Source organism: Bos indicus x Bos taurus, chromosome X (genome assembly GCF_003369695.1).
Source record: "Bos indicus x Bos taurus breed Angus x Brahman F1 hybrid chromosome X, Bos_hybrid_MaternalHap_v2.0, whole genome shotgun sequence".
NCBI lineage: Eukaryota > Metazoa > Chordata > Mammalia > Artiodactyla > Bovidae > Bos > Bos indicus x Bos taurus.
The window spans coordinates 68,121,062-68,142,395 of NC_040105.1; the positions used below are offsets into that span (position 1 = coordinate 68,121,062).

The 21,334-nt window shown below is 37.2% G+C and overlaps 1 protein-coding gene and 1 pseudogene across 2 annotated transcripts in view; one reads left to right on the top strand and one right to left on the bottom strand.

The window, feature by feature from the left end:
* NEXMIF (neurite extension and migration factor) overlaps positions 1-21,334 on the bottom strand; it is a 209,023-nt gene that overhangs the window by 152,884 nt on the left and 34,805 nt on the right. The gene's annotated exons all lie outside the window — the stretch shown is intronic.
* On the top strand, positions 6,200-7,890 carry LOC113886867 (annotated as a pseudogene).

A 21,334-nucleotide genomic window follows, 5' to 3' on the forward strand; every position in this document is an offset into this window, starting at 1 on the left:
AGCCTGGCGGACTATAGTCCAAAGGGTCGCAAAAAGGATCAGACACAAGTCAGCGACTAAACAAACAAGAACAGTGTAAAAGAAGAGGAGGCATCGAGCTTATTTCATTTCACAACTGAATCTTTCTGCACAAGTTGTAGAGAAGATTCTTTCCTGACAGCAATTTAGTTATCCACCTAAGGCTTACTTAATGTGTTTTCAGAAATCCTGCTTTCAGAATTTTCAAATAGAAACAATTAGCACCCATTGTAATTAGCATCTTCTTTCCCAAAGCTAAAGGCTCTACTTTGCCAAAACCATAGATTCTCCCAGCCACCTTCAATTGCTTCAACTGCTAGCTTTATACTTCTAGCTTTATAGGGCAAAACCATCTTCATTTTTTCTTTTTTTAATGGAAGACAAGTTGATATACTTAGTTTCATGTGTATAGCATGATTGTCATTGTTGTTCAGTCGCTAAATCATGTCCGACCCTTTGCAAACCCACGGACTATAGCATGCCAGTCTTCCCTGTCCTTCACTATCCCCCGAAGTTTGCTCAAATTTATGTACATTGTTTCAATGATACCATCCAACCATCTCATCCTCTGTCATCCCTGTCTCCTTTTGTCTTTAATCTTGCCCAGTATCTGGGTCTTTTTCAATGAGTCAGCTCTTTGCATCAGGTGGCCAAAGCATTGGAGCTTCAGCTTCAGCATCAGTCCTTCCAATGAATATTCAGGGTTGATTTCCTTTAGGATTGACTGGTTTGATCTCCTTGCAGTCCAGAGGACTCTCAAAAGTCCTCCAGCACTACAATTTGAAAGTGTCAATTCTTCAGCACTCAGCCTTCTTTATGGTACAACTCTTACATCTATACATGACTACTGGAAAAACCATAGCTTTGACTACACAGACCTTGGTTGGCAAAGAGAAGCCTTTGCTTTTTAACCCACTTTCTAGATTTGTCATAGCTCTCCTTCCAAGGAGCAAGCGTCTTTTAATTTCATGGCTGTAGTCACCATCTGACTTTCAAAGAAATCACCCTAGAAAACTTGAACTTGGTTCCAAATGATGAAGCTGCTCCACTGTCAAAGGATGAGGGCCTGTCACCTTAGGGTAGATTCTCAGCAACATGCTGCAGGCTCCGGAGACAATCTCTAGGGAGAAGTGCACAAAACACTTAAGCAATGTCAGTTTTTTGAGAATAATGTTTCCTAAAGTGACCGATTTGAAAGGGGAAAGATGTATTTACATATGTAATTGTTGATTTTTTAAAGAAAATATTGATTATTTTTAAAATATTTTAATGAAAATCTGATACTTTGTTATTTTAATTTATTTTTATACAATTTTAATTAATTAATTGGCTGCTCTGGGTCTTAATTGCTGCACATGGGTTTTCTCTAGTTCTCTCTGCATAGGGGCTACTCTCTAGTTGAGGTGTGAAGGCTTCTCAGCACTGTGGCTTCTCTTGCTGTGGAGCACAGGCTCTAAGTTCATGGGCTTCAGTAGTTGTGTCCAGTGGGCTCAGTAGTTGTGGCTTGTGGGCTCTAGAACACAGGCTCAATTGTTGTGGCCCATGGGCTCAGTCACTCCAGGGCACATGGGATCCTCCCAGATCAGGGATCAAACCTGTGTCTCCTGCACTGGCAGGCAGACTCCTCTCCACTAAGCCACCAGGGAAGCCCAATTTCCTAGACTTTTAGCAGTAATACGAGATGCCCAAATACATGGAACTATATCAAAGTTGAGTGAATATAAATTAGAAATCTAACATTCTATTCATACTAAGTCAAACAAGTGGAATCAAAATGTCATAAATTTTTTCACTAGGCAAAAATTAATAGATTTTCTAAAATATAATACACATTTTATATACACACACACACACACACACACACACATACACATACACACAAAAGCTTTTCTATGTGCTTGATAAAGGCTTGACAAAAAACAACAACAAAAACAGAGAAATTGGAAAACATAAACTAAATGAAATGGGAGCACTAAATATGAAATAGAAACAGTGAAACAAGCTAGATAAAAGTAAAACATCATCATATAGTATAGTTGTTTTTAAACATGATTGTTCATTAGAAACACATCTGGAGCTTTGGAAGAAAAAAGCAATACTTGGGCATTTATTTGCATTTAAAAAAAATTCCAAGATGCATAAAAATTCTCTTATGCATCTGTATTTTAAAAGTGATTACAATTTTTTCTATTAAATGGTAATTTTAGTGATATATAATTATATTATCCTCTGTTGACCAATCATGATACAGTGGTATTAAGTGTATTCACTTAATTAATAGTAATTAATAACTACATAATCACAATAGTAAAATCACATAAAATATGTAAAATCACATAATCATGTGATAAAAAGATGTTTATCAGTTTTCATAATCAATAGCCAGACCAAGAAAAAAGATAATTACAATTGCAAGCAATAATGGAAATATGTTTAATCTAACAATATAGAATACTTACATACAATTTGGGGAGTTAAGTAGAGTCATGTGGTAAGTGGATGGGCATATATGCAAATACTTCTATTCATCCAGCCAGTCTATGTCTTTTGGTTGGTGCATTTAATCCATTTACAGTTAAGGTAATTATTCATATATATGTTCCTATTACCATTTTCTTAGTTCTTTGGGGTTTATTTTGTGTAGGTCTTTTCTTTCTCTTGTGTTTCCTGCCTGGAGAAGTTCCTTGAGTACATGTTGTAAAGCTGGTTTGGTGGTGCTGAATTCTCTTAATTTTTGCTTGTCTATAAAGCTTTTGATTTCTCTGTCAAATCTGAATGAGAGTCTTGCTGGGAATAGTATTCTTGCTTGTAAGTTCTTCCCTTTCATCTCTTTAAATATGTCCTGCCATTCCCTTCCGGCTTGTAGTGTTTCTGCTGAGAAATCAGCTGATAACATTATGGGAGTTCTCTTGTATATTATTTGTCACTTTTCTTTGTTGCTTTTAATATTTCATGTTAGTTTTTAATTTTTGTCATTTTGATTACCATGTGTCTTAGTATGTTCTTCCTTGGGTCTATCCTGCCTGGGACTCTGCACTTCCTGAACTTAGTTGACTATTTCCTTTTCCATGTTAGGGAAGTTTTCAGCTATTATCTCTTCAAACATTTTCTGGGGTCCTTTCTCTCTTCTCCTTCTGGGACCCCCTATAATGTGAATGTTGGTGCATTTAATGTTGTCCCAGAGGTCTCTCAGGCTGTCTTCATTTTTTTCATTATCTATATTCTGTTCTGTGGCAGTGATTTCCACCATTCTGTCCTCCCAATTACTTGTCCATTCTTCTGCCTCAAATATTCTGCTATTGATTCCTTGTAGTGTATTGTTTGGAGAAGGCAATGGCACCCCACTCCAGTACTCTTGCCTGGAAAATCCCATGGATGGAGGAGCCTGGTAGGCTGCAGTCCATGGGGTCACGAAGAGTCAGACACAACTGAGGGACTTCACTTTCACTTTTCACTTCATGCATTGGAGAAGGAAATGGCAACCCATTCCAGTGTTCTTGCCTGGAGAATTCCAAGGACGGTGGAGCCTGGTGTGCTGCCATCTATGGGGTCGCACAGTCGGACACGACTGAAGCAACTTAGCAGCAGCAGCAGCAGTGTATTGTTCATCTCTGTTTGTTCTTTAGTTCCTCTATGTCTTTTGGCAAACATTTCTTACATCTTCTCAATATTTGCCTCCATTCTTTTTCTGAGACCCTGGATCATCTTCACTATCATTATTATGAATTCTTTTTCTGGAAGGTTGCCTATCTCCACTTCATTTGGTTGTTTTTCTAGAGTTTTATCTTGTTCCTTCATCTGGGACAAAAACCCTCTGCTTTTTCATTCTGATTAACTTTCTGTGATGTGGTTTTCATTCTAGCTGCTGTTGGATTATGTTTCTTCTTGCTTCTTATGTCTGATCTCTAGTTCATGAGGCTAAGGGGCTTCTATAAGCTTCCTAATTGGAGGGACCGATAGTGGGAAAAACTGAGTCTTACTCTGGTGGGTAGGGCCATATTCAATAAAACTTTAATCCAATTATTTGCTGATGGATGGGGTTGTGCTCTCTCCCTGTTTGTTGTTTGGTCTGAGGTGTCCCTACCCTGGGGTCTACAGGCTCTATAGTAGGGTTAATGCTGACCTCCAAGGGGACTTATGCCAGGGGCCCCTTCCAGGACTGCTGCTGCCAGGGCCTCCATCCCTGTGGGGAGCCACTGCCAACCCACACCTCCACAGGTGACTCTCCAAAACCAGCAGGTATGTCTCATTCAGTCCCCTGTGGAGTCACTGCTCCTTTCCCCTACATATTGGTGCACACAAGGTTTTGTTTGTGCCCTCCTAGGGTGGAATCTGTTTCCCCCAGTCCTGTGGAAGTCCTGAAATCAAATCCCACTGGCCGGCAAAGTCAGATTCTCTGGGGATTCCCAGTCCCTTTGCCAGATCCTCAGGCTGGGAAGCCTGATGTGAGGCCCAGAATCTTCACAACAGTGGGGGAGTGCGGGGACTTCTTTGGTATTATTGTTCTCTAGATTGTGGGTCGCTCACTTCGTGGGTATGGGACTTGATTTTATCATGTTTGCACCTCTCCAACCATCTTGTTGCTGATTCTTCTTTGTCTTTGGACACGGGGTATCTTTTTTTGGTGGATTCCTGCATCCTCCTGTTGATGGTTGTTTCACAGCTAGTTGTGATTTTGGTGCTCTTGCAGGAGAAGATGAGTGCATGTCCTTCTACTCCACAAGGCAGATTCTTAACCACTGGATCACCAAGGAAGCCCCTTGATTACTTTATAACCACAGCCCATATATCTTGTCTCTTGACCTCAATTACAAGTGCTTATTGGCAAGGACACTTTTCAAGGTGGCAGCTTGCACAGTATGTTAACACCTTCTTCATAGATCTTAAAAGACATCCGTCTGAACTGAAGGTTATGAGTTAAATAGTAATAATAATAGTAGTAATAAGAATAACACAATATAAAATTAAAATTAGAATACATACTTTATATAAGACACTTGCTGAGCATATAGATTCATCCTATGCATTAAATGCCTCTTTAGTGAACTGAATGGTCAGGCAACTCAGTTAGAGGCTTAACTAACACTTCCCCATTCCTCTACCTGAACTGTTCAGTTCTAAGGCTGAATTATTTCTTTGCCTTTAGTCATTGATAACAGCTCATGTCAAGTCTGGACTGCTTATTTATCAATGTTATTCTGCATTCCCATAGACAGAAGCCTTTCCTTCTGAATAACATTCAAAGGTTAGGATTATTCTCTATGTCTTATTTTTCTCCTGTGGTTAAAAAAAAAGTGTCATTATTTATTTAAAAATTGATAATTACCTTTAGGGAAACTACTGGTTGGGAATGTAATTAATACAAATGACCTACTCCCCCATGATAAACAAACCAAATCCAAGTCAGCAGACAAAATCAGATGTTTAATACTGGTCCCATTTCCTCAAAGTACCATGGACTTGAACCACATTAATAATTATATTAGTTTAATGTAGCTGCTATAACAAATTACCACAAAAGAGTAGCATAAAATAACAGCAATTCACTCCCTCACAGTTCAAGAAGTATAAAATCAAGTTGTCACCAGGGCACACTCTCCTTTGGAGGCTCCAGGGGAGAGTCCATTCCTTGCAGCTTCTGGTGGCTAATGCCATTCCTTGGCTTATGGTTGCATCTTTCTCTGCTCCATCTTCACATTTACTTCTCCACATGTCTCTTTTCTTCTGTGTGCTTGTGCTATCTTCCCTTGCTTCTTTCTTGTAAGGACACATGTGATGGCATTTAGGGCCCATCCAGATAATCCAGGGTGATTGCCTCATTTTGAGATTCTTAATTGCATCTACAAAGACTCTTTTTTTCAAATAAGGTAACTTTAACAGGTTCTGGGGATTAAGGGTATTATTAATAAATTATCTTCTTGAGGGGTACCATTTAACCCACTATAATGATCAATGCATGTACACCCATGGCAGATTCATGTTGATGTAAGGCAAAACCAATACAATATTGTAAAGTAATTAGCCTCTAGTTAAAATAAATAAATTTAAATAAAAAAAGAAAGACACAGTCAAAAAAAATAAAGACACATTAAAATCTCATAAAAATTTCAAAATAGCTAAAAAACTAATAAGGAAGATTTTGTTAGAAAAACTGAATATGTAAAAAATAGTAGTGGTTGTTAATATGCTTACCAAGACAATAGAGATAATAGTTGAATATACAAATAGGCACAAAATTTATCTTTTCAGTTACATCTGCCTATAAAGATAGTACAACTAGGAATGTCACCATTTCAAAACAATAAAGATAAGCCTATAAAACTATAGACTTTCAATGAGATATTATCTTGAGAATAAAAGATGCTAGGCATAAGTATGGAAAGCAAGAAGAAGGCAAGGCATCTTTGATCCAGAGATATCTTTAAAAACAAGTGATACTCTCATCCACTTGGGGTTAAGGTAGGGTATCTTCGACCCACCTTGATGATTATGACTCACTAGTACTAATACTTCCATTCCACAGTTCTAATTAGTGTTGCCACTCATTTACTTTTTTTTTTGAATATTCAGAAAACACAGGAATGTGCTAAATGCTATAGAGCAGTGGTCTTAAAACTGTAGCCTGTATCATGAAGATTTTTCAGTGAATAAGGAAACAATGATAGTTTCAAGGGAATCCACTCGAAGATCTTAAATATCCATCTGTATTCTTTCATAAATCTGAACTGCCTGAGAATCTAAAAAAAAAGGTCTCTAACTATGGGCCCTTCCCCATCTTTACTAAAGAAATGCATACTTCTTACCTGTGCACAAAGTCCCATGGTATAAAAATCTCCAAGGCACTAAATAAAGGAATAATTCCAAATATTGGTGTAGATGCTAAAAAAGTCAATTATTCTATTAACTGGGCAAAACATAGTTTTGCAAGGCAGATAGCATCTAATTCTTTGAGCAAAATTAAAGGAGAATGTTCAGCTTATAAATTATTAAAATAATTTTTGATAATAGACCATTGTAATTTGTGTAAAATAACTTGAAAGGAGATCAAAGAATTGGGTAACAATGATAAACAAAATTTCCATTCCCATTTCATTACACAAGCAAGATTATGATCATTTATATCTAAAAAAACATAAAGAGGTGGAAAACGAATGCCTTGCAGGGAGGTTGAGCTGCTTGCACTATGTCTGATATGAATGAGCTGTCCAAGCTCTATGAGGAGAGCAACGACCTGCAGATGGATGTGATGCCTGGCCAGAGCGACCTTCCACATAAGCGGAGGGAGCCGGAAGCTATCCCCGAACCCCTTCGGAGGAAGGCCCAATGCAGGAGGAGGCAGCCCAGCCAATGAGGGAGCCACAGGGGCCCCGAGGCCTAGCTAGCCGGCCCAGCCCTGGGGAGCAGCCAGGCGAGATCACAGGCACTGATTTCGAGAGCGATGACCATCAGGAAGAGAAGCCGCTCAGTGGTGCGGGCTACAGAGTATCAGCAGCACTTGAAGAAGCCAACAAGATGTTTCTGAGAACCTCCAGAGCCAGAGAAGCAGCTCTGGATGGCGGGTTTCAGATGCATAATGAGAAGACCCCGTTTGATCAATTGGCTTTTATCAAAGAGCTTCTTTCACTTATGGTTGTCAATCATCTGATCAAAGAACTCGGTTGTAGTGAGATTATTGATAGAGAATAGTTAAATGCTGTTAAGAGAGGAGGACGCTGCTTGAGGAGAGAGCCAGCATTCCACTATCTTTTGGGTTCATTCCAAGTAGTTCCATGACAATGAAAAACTTGATCTTTTTTTTTTTTTTGCAGAGTATAATAAGGTAGTGACTGCACAGTTAAGAAAAAGGAAGAAAATTGTTAAAGAAAAGTATCTTAGTACTGTTGAATCCTGTTTTGAAGAGTGTCCTGAGACACTTAAGGCTTTGATGTTGTTGTTTATTCAGATTAATTTCTTTGCATTGAGGGAAATATCTTTCATGTTTCACTGTAAGGAATAGCTTTGCAAGAATGTTATGACCAAGACAGACTTCCAGTACAAGAGCCCACTGATATTAATTATATGAGAAAAAGTAACTGATTTATCCACCTTAGGACATGAGATGTCTTTGAGTTATTTGGACTGAAAGAATATTGAGAAAACTTTAAAGACTCAACTTTGTGATCTATCCAAGCTGTGGTTATCAAAGGGTAAATTTTTAGTGTAAAATAAATCTTCTACCAACTATTCTTCAGTATCCCAAAGAATAATAAAGTCCCAAAAGAAGTGTGTGTCATGTGTGCTATATCTTGAAATGTGTTTCCAAGAACAACTGAGATTTTGTTTGTACATGTATCTTGATCATTTTTAAAGTTACTGTAATCTTTAATTCAAGAAAAATCATTGCCTTGAACATTTTTAAAAGTCAAAACTTAAGACACCATTAATAAAGTTTCAAATTTAGACAGTAAAATGTACATGAAAGTATAAAGAACACAAACTATTTCAAATATCAGTATATACTAGAGAATTTTCTGTTTCACTTGCTCTTTTTTTCATTTAACTTTACAGACAAAAGACTCTGGTTGAACTTCATAATATAAAAACTGTTAAGTGAAAATTGTCCAGTAAAAGGAAAGCCCTACATCTAAAAAAGACACTATGAACAACCCTTAAAAGTTTTTAATCTGCCAGGAAATCCACTTCAGTATCTGAAGTTTCCCTCTGTCTCCTCCTCTAATTAAGTTTGTTTTTTGGTTATGCACCAGCATTCAAGATAATAAAAGTTTCTTTTTCTGTGTAAAAAAGAAAGAAAGAAAGAAAGAAAACTAATGCCAAGCCTGTCATACTCTGGCAATAATTAATACTGATCTATAGGCATGTCAACTAATTAAAAAGGTACTGTCCGTTTCATTTATATGTATTTGCTATAAAAGTTTTACTTTTAATGAAGACTCATTCCAGATGACTTTTAACCTTATGGATTTAGGGTTTCAGGAAAAAAATTCAAGTATATACATGTATACATATAGTTCAATACAGCTTGTGATATAGTACCTTGAGAGGTAAAAGGGAAATAGACATTTAGACAAACAAGGACATCATTGTTCACATTACCAAGGAAAGCTTCATGGAAGTATAGTTCAGTTTTTCAATGCAATTCAGTTAATATCTAGGCATGTATCATTTAGCACATAACAGTAAGTATCAAGGCACCATTGCTTAGTGCTATGTAAGATTTCAAAAGAAACAAAACAAGGTCTCTATCTTCTCAGCATGTATAATTTGGTTAACGAGGATAAGAATAGTAAAGATTTCATTAGTCAGAGGTGAAAGATGAGTAGTTCACAGATGGATAGAATAGTATGGACCTGGGGGGAGGGGAAGAGGCAGAAAAAGGCAAGAACATAACAAATGAAGAACAAGTCATCCAAAAGCAGGATACGTGACATTTAACCATTTAGAAGTGTTATAAAACTGAAAGGCTTCAAACTGAAACACCTAATCTGTTAGATCTCTAAAGTACAATGGATATAGTGCTGAAAAACACTAAGTTAAAGCTACAGAAAAAAAAAAGCTACAGAATTCTGTTAGATAGCAAATTTGTATTGAATAAACTAAAATTAGATAAGGATTAAAATTAGTTTTAAAAGGCATTTTTACACAAATAAAAAATGGACTAATTATAACCAGATTTTTACTGGTTAAGATAATTTACAAAGGGACAGGTAGGTTATGGTACCATAGGTAAGCAGATTATGGAAGACTCCATACCCAAGGAAGTCATAAGCTTCAGGCCATAAATGTGTGTGCATACTTGGGGGAGGCAGGTAAGACAATGAAGGGTGGAAAAAACATTGGGAGGGCTAGGTTACAGCACTGGCAAATGGTCTGATGTGCTAGAAAATAACCACTTCAAATTAATATTTGGGGAGTGGAATATTCAAGAAGATAACTGAGGGCCAAAGGAATGAAAGTAGAAAGATCTGTCTCATAGACTTTACCATCAAGACAGATTTTTGTTTTAGGAAAGTTATCAGACATTCATAACACTAATTAATTTTCACAAAGAAGTGCATAGATGAGGTCTCTTTGGGAAATGTCTGCTACATTTTGGCTTGGAAAGAAAAGATCTTTGCTAGTGCACCTGGGGTCCTTTATACAAAATTTAATTAACATCTCTTAGAAGGAAAGCTCACTGTGGTCCCCAGCTATTTTGTGAAGCTCCTCACTCAGGTATGCTGTGACAAATTAAACCTGAGCAAATGGTATCTGTCATGTGTTTAGTACCAAAGGGATAGCAGTCAGAAGAGGAAGGAGATAAGTTTGAGATATTAAACTAAAAGAGAGAAACAGGAGAATGCCATTGACTAGGAAGATTCTCCGAATATACCTGAATCCTGAGGGCTACATATCTCTCTTTTTGCTAACTTGATGACTTTTTTGGATCTGGGGTGGGAGGTTTCAGAATGAAGAAATAGAGAGTTTTCTAGGCTACCATTTAAGTCGATCTTTTGAAATATTATTCCTAGAAAAATTACTATGGTCTTCTTTCTTATGAATTTGCAAGCAAATAGGGGGATCCATTTAAGAGACAAAAGAGATATCACAGCTGAATGTAGTACATGAACCTAGAATGGATCCTGAATTAGAAAAAAAAGTAATGAATATTATTGGGTCAATTGACAAAATAGAAATACAGAAGATAAAATATTATCTCAATGTTAAGTTTACTGAACTGTGATTATTTAAGAGAATTTTTTTATTCTTTGGAAACATACACTAAAGTAGCTAGGTTAAGGAGACATGATGTATGCAAATTATTCTAAAATGGAAAAAGATTATGCACATACATGAGAAAAAGTGATAAATAAAGTGAGGCAAAATATTAACAATAAGCGAATCTGGATAAAGGATATACAGGTATTCTTTGTATTATTTTTTGCAAAATTTCTATAAACTTGAAATTATTTAAAAGGACTATTCACTTCTCCATCAACAACAGAAAAGTCATATATTGAGGAATTCAAAGTGGTATCAGCAGGAATGATAAAGATCTCAGAAAAATCCCTTCCTTCATCCAACCAATGAGATCACTGGCAAACACTGTTATTAATTAAGATTTTTGGAACTTGGAAAATTAACCAAAGGCTTGCAGCAATCCAGGAAGTGTTATTTAAAAAACTAAAAATAGAGTTACCATGCGATCCTTAAATCTCACTCCTGGGTATATATCCAGAGAAAACTATAATTTGAAAAGAAACATGCAGCCCAATGTTCACTGCAGCACTGTTTACAATAGCCAAGACATGGACGCAAACTAAACATTCATCAATAGATGAACAGGCAAAAATGTGGTGTGTATATATATATATATATATATATATATACACACACACATACATATACATACACACACAAACACACACATATATATATAATGGAATATTACTCAGCCATAAAAAAGAATGAAATAAGATCATCTGCAGTAACATGATGATCTAGAGATTATCATACTAAGTGAAGTAAGCCACACATAGAAAAACAATATCTTTTTTAAATTACATTTTTCATTTTGTGTTGGATTATAACTGATTAACAGTGCTGTGATAGTTTCAGGTGGACAGCAAAGGGAGACAAATATGATATTGCTTATATGTGGAACCTAAGAAAAAGATACAAATGAACTTATTTACAAAACAGAAATAGACACACAGGCATAGAAAATAATCTTCTGGCTACCAAAGGGGAAAGGGGGAAGGGATAAATTAGGAGGTTGGGATTAACATATACATAGTACTATATATAAAATAGATAAGCAACAAGGACAGGGAACCAGACTTAATATTTTGTAATAACCTATAAGGGAAAAGAATCTGAAAAATAATTATATATGTATATATCACTGTGCTGTATACCTGAAACTAACATAACATTGTAAATCAACTATACTTCAATTTTTTAAAAAAAGAGGTAGAAATGAAAATCCAGCAAACATTTATTCAAGAAAAATGGTTGTATCTTAGTAAGATTGAGATTTGGTAGTTTTTAAATTTTCCCTATTCCCATCCCCATCCCCAACTCCAAACTAGTCTTAAAAACTAGGAGCCCACAATTACAGTGAAAACCAGCAGTCACAGGAGAGTGTAGAATGGGATTGGAGCTTTTTCAAAGCTCCATTTTCAGATAATTACCATTATTTGACTTATTGGTTCCCTGTAATATCCCACTCACAAGCCTTGTTTTTATTTAAGCTGACTGAGATCTCCCCCAGTACAAATGTCCTTTTCCCCAGGGGCATTTGTTGAAAACAATCTGTGGCAGTTGTTTAACATCATAGTTCTCTAAGGCAATGGGTAACACATGGGGCAAACAATAGGCTAATGAAAAAGCTTAAAAGGAAAATCTGGGGAAATATCTATGGGCGTTTGAACAACTCTGACATATTCCTGGGAATCTCAATGGCCATGTTCATGTATAGAGCTGTGATCGTGCCCAGGGCTATGTGCATGCTCAGGAAATACCTGAGAAGGGTCTCAGCTCTCACATCTGGCTGACCTTGAGCCTCTATACAAGCAGGGAGTGAAAGCTAAAGTAAAGATGTCAACTACCTGCTTAAGTGTTGAAGACATGCCCCCAACACACACAAAGAGCCCCTTAGCAAAGACTGGGAGATTTACTGGTTCCAAGTAGCAACCTAGACATCCATCAACAGATGAATGGATAAAGAAGTGGTGGTACATATATACAATGGAATATTACCCAGTCATAAAAAAGGGATGAAATTGAGTCAGTTATAGTGATGTGGATGAACCTACAGCCTGTCATACAGAGTGAAGTATGTCAGAAAGAGAAAAACAAATGTCATATATTAATGCATATATATGGAATCTAGAAAAATGGTACTGATGAACCTATTTGCAGGGGAATAATAGAGACACAGACATAGAGAATGAACTTGTGGACACATTGGGGTAAAAAGAGGGTGGGACAAACTGAAAAAGCAGCATTGACATATGTATACTACAATGTGTAAAGTAGATAGCTAGTGGGAAGCTGCTAGAAAGCATAGGGAGCTCAGCTCAGGGCTCTGTGATGACCTAGAGGTGTGGAATGGCAGGGATGGGAAGGAGACTCAAGATAGAGAGGATGTGTGTATACATATGGCTGGTTCACACTGTTGTACAGCAGAAATTAACACAACATTGTAAAGCAATTTTATTCCAATAAAAAAAATTTTTTTAAGGAAATCTCAGTCTAATCATTAGCTCAGCATTAAGCTAGCCAATCAGAGACTTAAGTGCCCAAGTACAAAAAAGAATACAGACTCTACAGATTAATTCAGAAAATAAACAACTACAACAAACCCTGAGAAGGTAGTAGAGGATATGATTTCCAGATATGCCACTGTTACTTAAAACATCCAGTTTCAACAACAACAAAAAAATCATTACCAAAAGCCAAGAAAGTATGACCCATACACAGGATAAAAAGTAAAGCAATCAATAGAAACTGTTCCTGAGGCAGCTCAAATGTTGAATTTACTAGACTTTAAATTGGTTACTAAAAGTATTTTTCATGAACTAAAGTAAATAATATCTAAACAACTAAAGGAAAGTATGAGAACAATATCTCACCAAATAGAGAATGTCAATATAGACATAAAAATTATGAAATGAACCAAACAGAAATTCTGAAACTGAAAACTAAAAATGAAATGTAAAGTTCACTAGAAGAGCAAGATTGCACATTTGAGCAAGCAGAAGAAAGAATCAATGAACTTACCGCTGCTGCTAAGTTGCTTCAGTCGTGTCCAACTCTGTGTGACCCCATAGATGGCAGCACACCAGGCTCCCTCATCCCTGGGATTCTCCAGGCAAAAACACTGGAGTGGGTTGCCATTTCCTTCTCCAAAGCATGAAAGTGAAAAGTGAAAGTGAAGTTGCTCAGTCATGTCCAACTCTTAGCGATCCCATGGACCACAGCCTACAGGCTTCTCTGTCCATGGGATTTTCCAGGCAAGAGTACTAGAGTGGGGTGCAATTGCCTACTCTGCAATGAACTTGAAAATAGGTTAATTTTTGATTAACATGTCTAAGGAAAAGAAAGATCAAAAAATGAAGAAAAATGAACAGAGCCTTACAGACCTGAGAGACACCAATATACACATGATGGGAGCCCCAGAAGAAAAGACAGTACAAAGGGGGCAGAGAGAATATTTGAAGAAATACTGGCCAAAATCTTTCCAAATTTGATGAGAAACATTAATCAACACATCCAAAAAGCTCACAAATTCCAAGTAGGATAGACCCAAAGACCTTTGCAGCTAGACATATTATATACCTATGATAAATTCATCAGGATTATTTTATTTAAATGCTGGCATAGAAATGGGAGGGAAAAGGCTAGTGAGAAAAAAGGGAAGAGAAAATCCAGGGGAAAAAAGTTAGAATTTTATATGATTGTTTATCACTCAAAGATCAGGGCTGTAGTATTTAGTATGTGAAAAAATCAGGGAAGTAAATTTCAGGAAAGCCATATAAAGAATATACAGTAAAGAACACTCCCATTTCAAGAATGTAGTGGCGTTTAGAATAGTGGTCTGATATTGAGCCATTGCTGAACATTGGTCATAATATCTATAGACTACATAATTGAACTAGTGGTCATCCATAGTTGTTCCCCTTGCACAATTATTGGATATTTCATCTTCTTTTTAATCCCACTCTGACTTCCCATAATCTAATGACATGTAGGTGAAGCTCATTTTTTTTTAAAAAACTACAATAATATATTATAAAACTCAACAGAAAAAACATGTAAATCATATGATAATTGGGATTACTTGTTCCATCACTTTTCTCCTTTGTCATAGATAATAGAGAAACAACCATATATTGATATTCAAATGGATTCTCTTTTATCAAACCAAGAAAATATCTTCAACATTATGCATCACCGTTGAACTGTATCATATATGTTAATGGCTGAAGACTCAACTACAACTCCTGACCTTCAGGAACTTAAGTGCCCTCCCAATGCAGAAACCCCACACAAACTCAGAGGGGCAGCAGAGGAGGAAGAACAGAAATCAAACATAACTTCCCAAGGAAGTCCACAGACTAAACTCCCACTTCCATCAGCAGAACTCAGAATTCAGCATTGTGCCATCTGTGAATCTCATCTGACATAATGAAGATGGCCTAAGAGAAGAGAAAAAGAGGGAAACTGAAAAGGGCCAGGTTTCCAGGACTTTCCAACACTTGCTCTTGGTACAACATTTGGTCATTCCCAGAGCCCCATCCCTGTGTTACAAATCTTAGCCTTTTGCACACTGTAGGTAGAGGTTTTACAAGAATTTGCAATCCCTTCAGGGCTACACTAAAGGAATTCTTACTCCAGTCTTTGTTTCTACTCAAACATCAGCACTGTGGTAAAGCCTAAAAGAATGAGCTTCATTCCTTACCTATAATGTCAAAATTGAAAAGGTTAATCACCATTAGTCAATGGAAATAAGGAGCAGATAGGAACTTATCTATCACACAAATGAAAGGGTTCTGAATTGAAGCCCACATACAAAATGACAAACACATACCCAGATGCTCTGGCATCCCTTCTGTACACCAAATGGCTGCACTCCTTCCTCCAATGTGCACTGCTCTCTCCTTGGATCCTGCGTGTGCACAACTGCAGTGCCTGGGTTCATCACAGTATCTTTTTATGTGTAAGACTGTTGGGGGAAAGCCTAGGCAATCATCACAAGTGCCACCCCCCACTTTTCCTCTCAGCTCAATCTAAGAGAAAGAATCCAATCTTTCCTAAAATCCCAGGAGCACCTCTTAAGACAGCTTCTAGGCACTTCCAGCCAGATTTGTATCCTAAAACTGACAGCAGCCCCTGATGCCTGCTCTACAAGTAGGAATTGAGGCATATGAAGTCTGGGAATCACTAGTCAGAAGTGAGACAGAGACAAAGAGACATATCCAGGCAAGCATTGGCAGGTAATTCTGGTCCTCAGCTGTGCACTGTATCTACAAACCCAGAGGAACCCAGTACCTCAAGTGAATGTCCCTTTAAGTTCAACATGATGCACACTAATTTCTTCACAGTATAGTGATACTATTCAGGTGCTCTGAGAGTCTTTCCTATATTTACTTCCATGGATAATTGCCAACATACACACATGTATAGTACATGTGTGTCTGCATGCACATACACAAAGAGAAAGACAAACAGCAAGTACCGGGGGAAAAAGCAGAGACCAAATCAAAACAACTTCTATCAGACCCAGGCTCCTCACCTAGATTAGAGTTTCTCAAGATGGCCACTGCTAATATGAGCCAGATAATCTTTTGTCATGGGAAGGGGGAGTGGGTGGCAATGGCAAGGCTCTCTCATCAATTGTATAAGGTTTAGAAGCATCCCTGCCCTGTTCCCATTAGATGCCAGTAGCAACCCCTCCACCAAGTTATGACCAGAAATGTCTTGAGACATTGCTAAATGTCTGAAATGGCAAATTTTTCCTCTTGAAGATCACCAACTTAGACCAAAAGGGTTTGCCCAGCATGGCTCCAACCAGTGCACAAATTGCCACATTACAAAAATATATGCAGGATTAACTAGTCAATACTTTTAGCAGAGTCAGGGAGGTTAGAGATTTTCATAACCAGAAGTCCCTTTCAACAAAAAGAAAGTATCCCTGCCACCTAGTAATGAGCATCCTCTATGACAGCCTATTCTAAGATTGTCTTGGCTTTCTTCTGACAACTTCCCACATAGTGTTCAAGCACCAAGTGACCCAGTGGGCCTCTCCACATGTGGTTTCCTGCCAAATAATTTTCCACAATTGCTCTGTCATCAAATTTTCATATTTGTCAAGCAAATTCATATAGATGTGAATATATATATATATATATATATATATATATTTCCAAAAATAACAGGAAAGGAATTAGACTAGAGAACTGATGGGCTTCTGGTTCAACATGGTGGAGAAGAAAGACGTGGTCCTCCTGTGAGAACAACAAAAATCACAACTAGCTGTTGAATAACATAAACAGGAGGACACTGGAACCCACCAAAAAAATATATCCCATGTCCAAAGACAAAGAAGCTGCAATGAGATGGTATGAGGGGTGCAATCATAATAAATCATATCCCATACACACCAGGTGGGTGATGCACAAGCTAGAGAACAATAATATCAAGAAAGTTCTCTCACTATTGTGAAGGTTCTGAGCCCCACGTCAGGCTTCCCAGCCTGGGGAACCAGCAAAGGGCCTGAGAACTCTCCAGGGAATCTGACTTTTCAGGCCAGTGGGATTTGATTTCAGGACTTCTATAGGACTGGGGGACACAGAAACTCCACTCTAGGAGGGCACAAACAAAATCATGAGTGGACAAAGACCAGGAGAAAGGAGCAGTGACCCACAGGACACTGAACCAGACCTACCTACAAGTTTTGAAGGGTCTCTTGTGGAGGCATGGGTCAGCAGTGGCTCCCCATGGGATGGAGGAACTGGCATCAGCAGTTCTGGAAGGGGCCCCTTGGTGTAAGTCCTCTTGCAGGTCACCATTAACCTTTCTATAGATCTGGCAGACTCCAGGGTTGGGTTACCTCAGGCCAAACAACTAACATGGAGGGAGCACAACCCCATCCATCAGCAGATAACTGGATTAGAGCTTTACTGAGCCCTGCCCAGTTTTTCCCACCATCAGTCCCTCCCATCAGAAAGCTTACAGAAGGCTCTTAGCTTCATCCACCAGAAGGCAGACAGAAGCAAGAAGAAACACAATCCAACAGCAGCTAGAATGAAAACTACATCACAGAAAGTTAATTAGAATGAAAAAGCAGAGAGTTATATCCAGATGAAAGGACAAGATAAAACCCCAGAAAAACACCAAGTGAAGTGAAGATAGGCAACCTTCCAGAAAAAGAATTCGTAATAATGATAATGAAGATGATCCAGGGTCTCAGAAAAAGAATGGAGGCAAACATTGAGAAGATGCAAGAAATATTGCCAAAGACCTACAGGAACTAAAGAACAAACAAACAGAGATGAACAATACACAGGAAGGAATCAATAGCAGAATAATTGAGGCAGAAGAATCGACAAGTACCTGGGAGGAGAGAATGGTGGAAATCACTGCTGCAAAACAGATTATAGACAAAAGAATGAAAAAAAAATGAAGACAGTCTAAGAGACCTCTGGGACAACATTAAACGCACCAACATTTGCATTATAGGGGTCCCAGAAGGAGAAAAGAGAGAAAAAGGATTCGAGAAAATGTTTGAAAAGATAATAGCTGAAAACTTACCTAACATGGGAAAAGAAATAGTCTACCAGGTCCAGGAAGCACAGAGAGTCCCAAGCAGGATAAACCCAAGGAGAAACACACCAAGACACATAATAATCCAACTGACAAAAATTAAAGACAGAGATAAAATACTAAAAGCAACACAGGAAAAATGACAAATAACATACAAGGGAACTCCCATAATGTTATCAGCTGATAATCATTCTGATTTTTCAACAGAAACTCTACAAGCCAGAGGGAATGAATGGCAGGATATATTTAAAGTGATGAAAGGGAAGAACCTACAACCAAGAATACTCTACCCAGCAAAACTCTTGTTCAGATTTGACAGAGAATTCAAAAGCTTTCCAGACAAGCAAAAGTTAAGAGAATTCAGCACCACTAAACCAGCTTTACAACAAATGGTAAAAGAACTTCTCTAGCCAGGAATCAAGACAAGGAAATGATCTTACCCAAAATAAACCCGAAACAATTAAGAAGGAAAAAAATTTTTTTAATTCATAAAAAAAGAAGATGGTAATAGGATCATATTATGGATAATTACCTTAACTATAAATGCATTAAATGCACCAACCAAAAGACATAAATTGGCTGGGTGTGGAGAAAAGGGAACCCTCTTACACTGTTGGTGGGAATGCAAACTAGTACAGCCACTATGGAGAACAGTGTGGAGATTCCTTAAAAAACTGGAAATAGAACTGCCTTATGATCCAGCAATCCCACTGCTGGGCATACACACTGAGGAAACCAGAATTGAAAGAGACACGTGTACCTCAGTGTTCATCACAGCACTGTTTATAATAGCCAGGACATGGAAGCAACCTAGATGTCCATCAGCAGATGAATGGATAAGAAAGCTGTGGTACATATACACAATGGAGTATTACTCAGCCATTAAAAAGAATACATTTGAATCAGTTCTAATGAGGTGGATGAAACTGGAGCCTATTATACAGAGTGAAGCAAGCCAGAAAGAAAAACACCAATACAGTATACTACCACATATATATGGAATTTAGAAAGATGGTAATGACAACCCTGTATGCGAGACAGCAAAAGAGACACAGATGTATAGAACAGTCTTTTGGACTCTGTGGTGGGGGGGATGATTTGGGAGAATGACATTAAAACATGTATAATATCATATAAGAAATGAATCGCCAGTCCAGGTTCGATGCAGGATACAGGAAGCTTGGAGCTGGTGCACTGGGATGACCCAGAGGGATGGGATGGGGAGGGAGGTGGGAGGGGGGTTCAGGATGGGGAACACGTGTACACCCGTGGTGGATGCATGTTGATGTATGGCAAAACCAATACAATATTGTAAAGTAAAAAAAATAAATAAATAAAAAATAAAATAAAATCACAGGGGGGGAAAAAAACTAAATTAGGATCCTGAGAGAATCTGAAAAAAAAATTCATAAAAAAAAGAAGATGGTAATAGGATCATATATATGGATAATTACCTTAACTGTAAATGCATTAAATGCACCAACCAAAAGACATAAATTGGCTGGGTGGATGAGAATGGTTGTATGTATGCACTTCCACTTACCACATCACTCTACTTAACCCCCCAAATTGTATGTAATTATTTTATACCATTAGGTTAAATATGTTTCCATTATGGCTTGCAGTTATAATTATCTATTTTTTTTTTTGGGTCTAGCTATTGATTGTGAAAATGATAAACATCTCTTACTATTGTGATTATGTAACTCTTATTCACTTAATACCATTGTATCAGGATTGGTCAACAGAAGATAATAGAATTCTATATCACTAAAAAATAATTATTTAATAGAAAAACTTGTAATCACTTTTTAAAATCCAGATGCATAAGAGAATTATCTTGGAATTTTTTGAATAATGCAAATAAATACCCAAGTATTGCTTTTTTTCTCCAAGGCTCCAGATATATTTCTAATGAGCAATCATGTTTAAAAACAACTGGACTATATGATGATGTTTTACTTTCATCTAGCTTGTTTCACTTTTTCTATTTCATATTCAGTGCTCCCATTTCATCTAGTTTATGTTTTCCAATTTCTCTATCTCTTTTTTGTTGTTTTTGTTCTTTCTCAAGCCTTTATCAAGCATAATAGAAAAGCTTTTGCATACACATATGTATTATACATAATATGCGTATTTTAGAAAGTTATGAGTTTTTACCTAGCAATAAAATTCATAACATTTTTATTCCACTTGTTTGACTTAGCATGAACAGAATGCTAGATTTCTAATTTATATTCACTCAAGACTTTGACATAGTTCTATGTATTCTGGCACTTAGTATTACTGCTAAAAGTCTAGAAAATTCATCTTAGTGATTTAAAAAAAATTGAATGAGGCTTGAAACTTCTAATTCTGAGAATATAAAGAAATACTATGCTGTAAAAACTAGAAAATGAACACGTGATACAGTATTATTAACTAAAGTACAGGTTTTGTTCAAATTTCATGAAAAAAGATTCTTTAAAAGAAATTTCTAGCTATTAAAATGGACTGAGCTGATAGTTGCACTTCTCTGTAAATATACTAACAGCCACTGTATACTTTAAATGACTGACTGGTATGGTATGTGTTTTATATCTAAATGAAGCTTTTTAGAAAAAAGAACTGATGATGAGTTAAGTGTAGTGGAGCTTATTTATCTAAAAAACATTACTGGCTCTATCTTCAGCTAGCTGTTCGGTCATGAACTAGAATGGGCTAATAATCCACGCTCTGCTTATCTACTGAGGTGTAGAGAGGATCAAATGAGATAATGAGTGTGAAAGTACCTTGAAAATACAAAGCCCCATACAATTATGTTTATTATTTCCACTAATTTCCAGGTTTGCAAAACTGAGAGGAAGAAATAAGCTCTCATGAGGTAGGATTGGATATTCTAATTCCCAGGGCCATAGTGGAAAGGTAGAAAAGAATGGGATGGGAAAACAACTTATTGGGCTTTGAAAATGAAATCCACAGTGAGATGGATGTATGCCAAGTACTAACATCAGATGGTAAAAGATTTCCT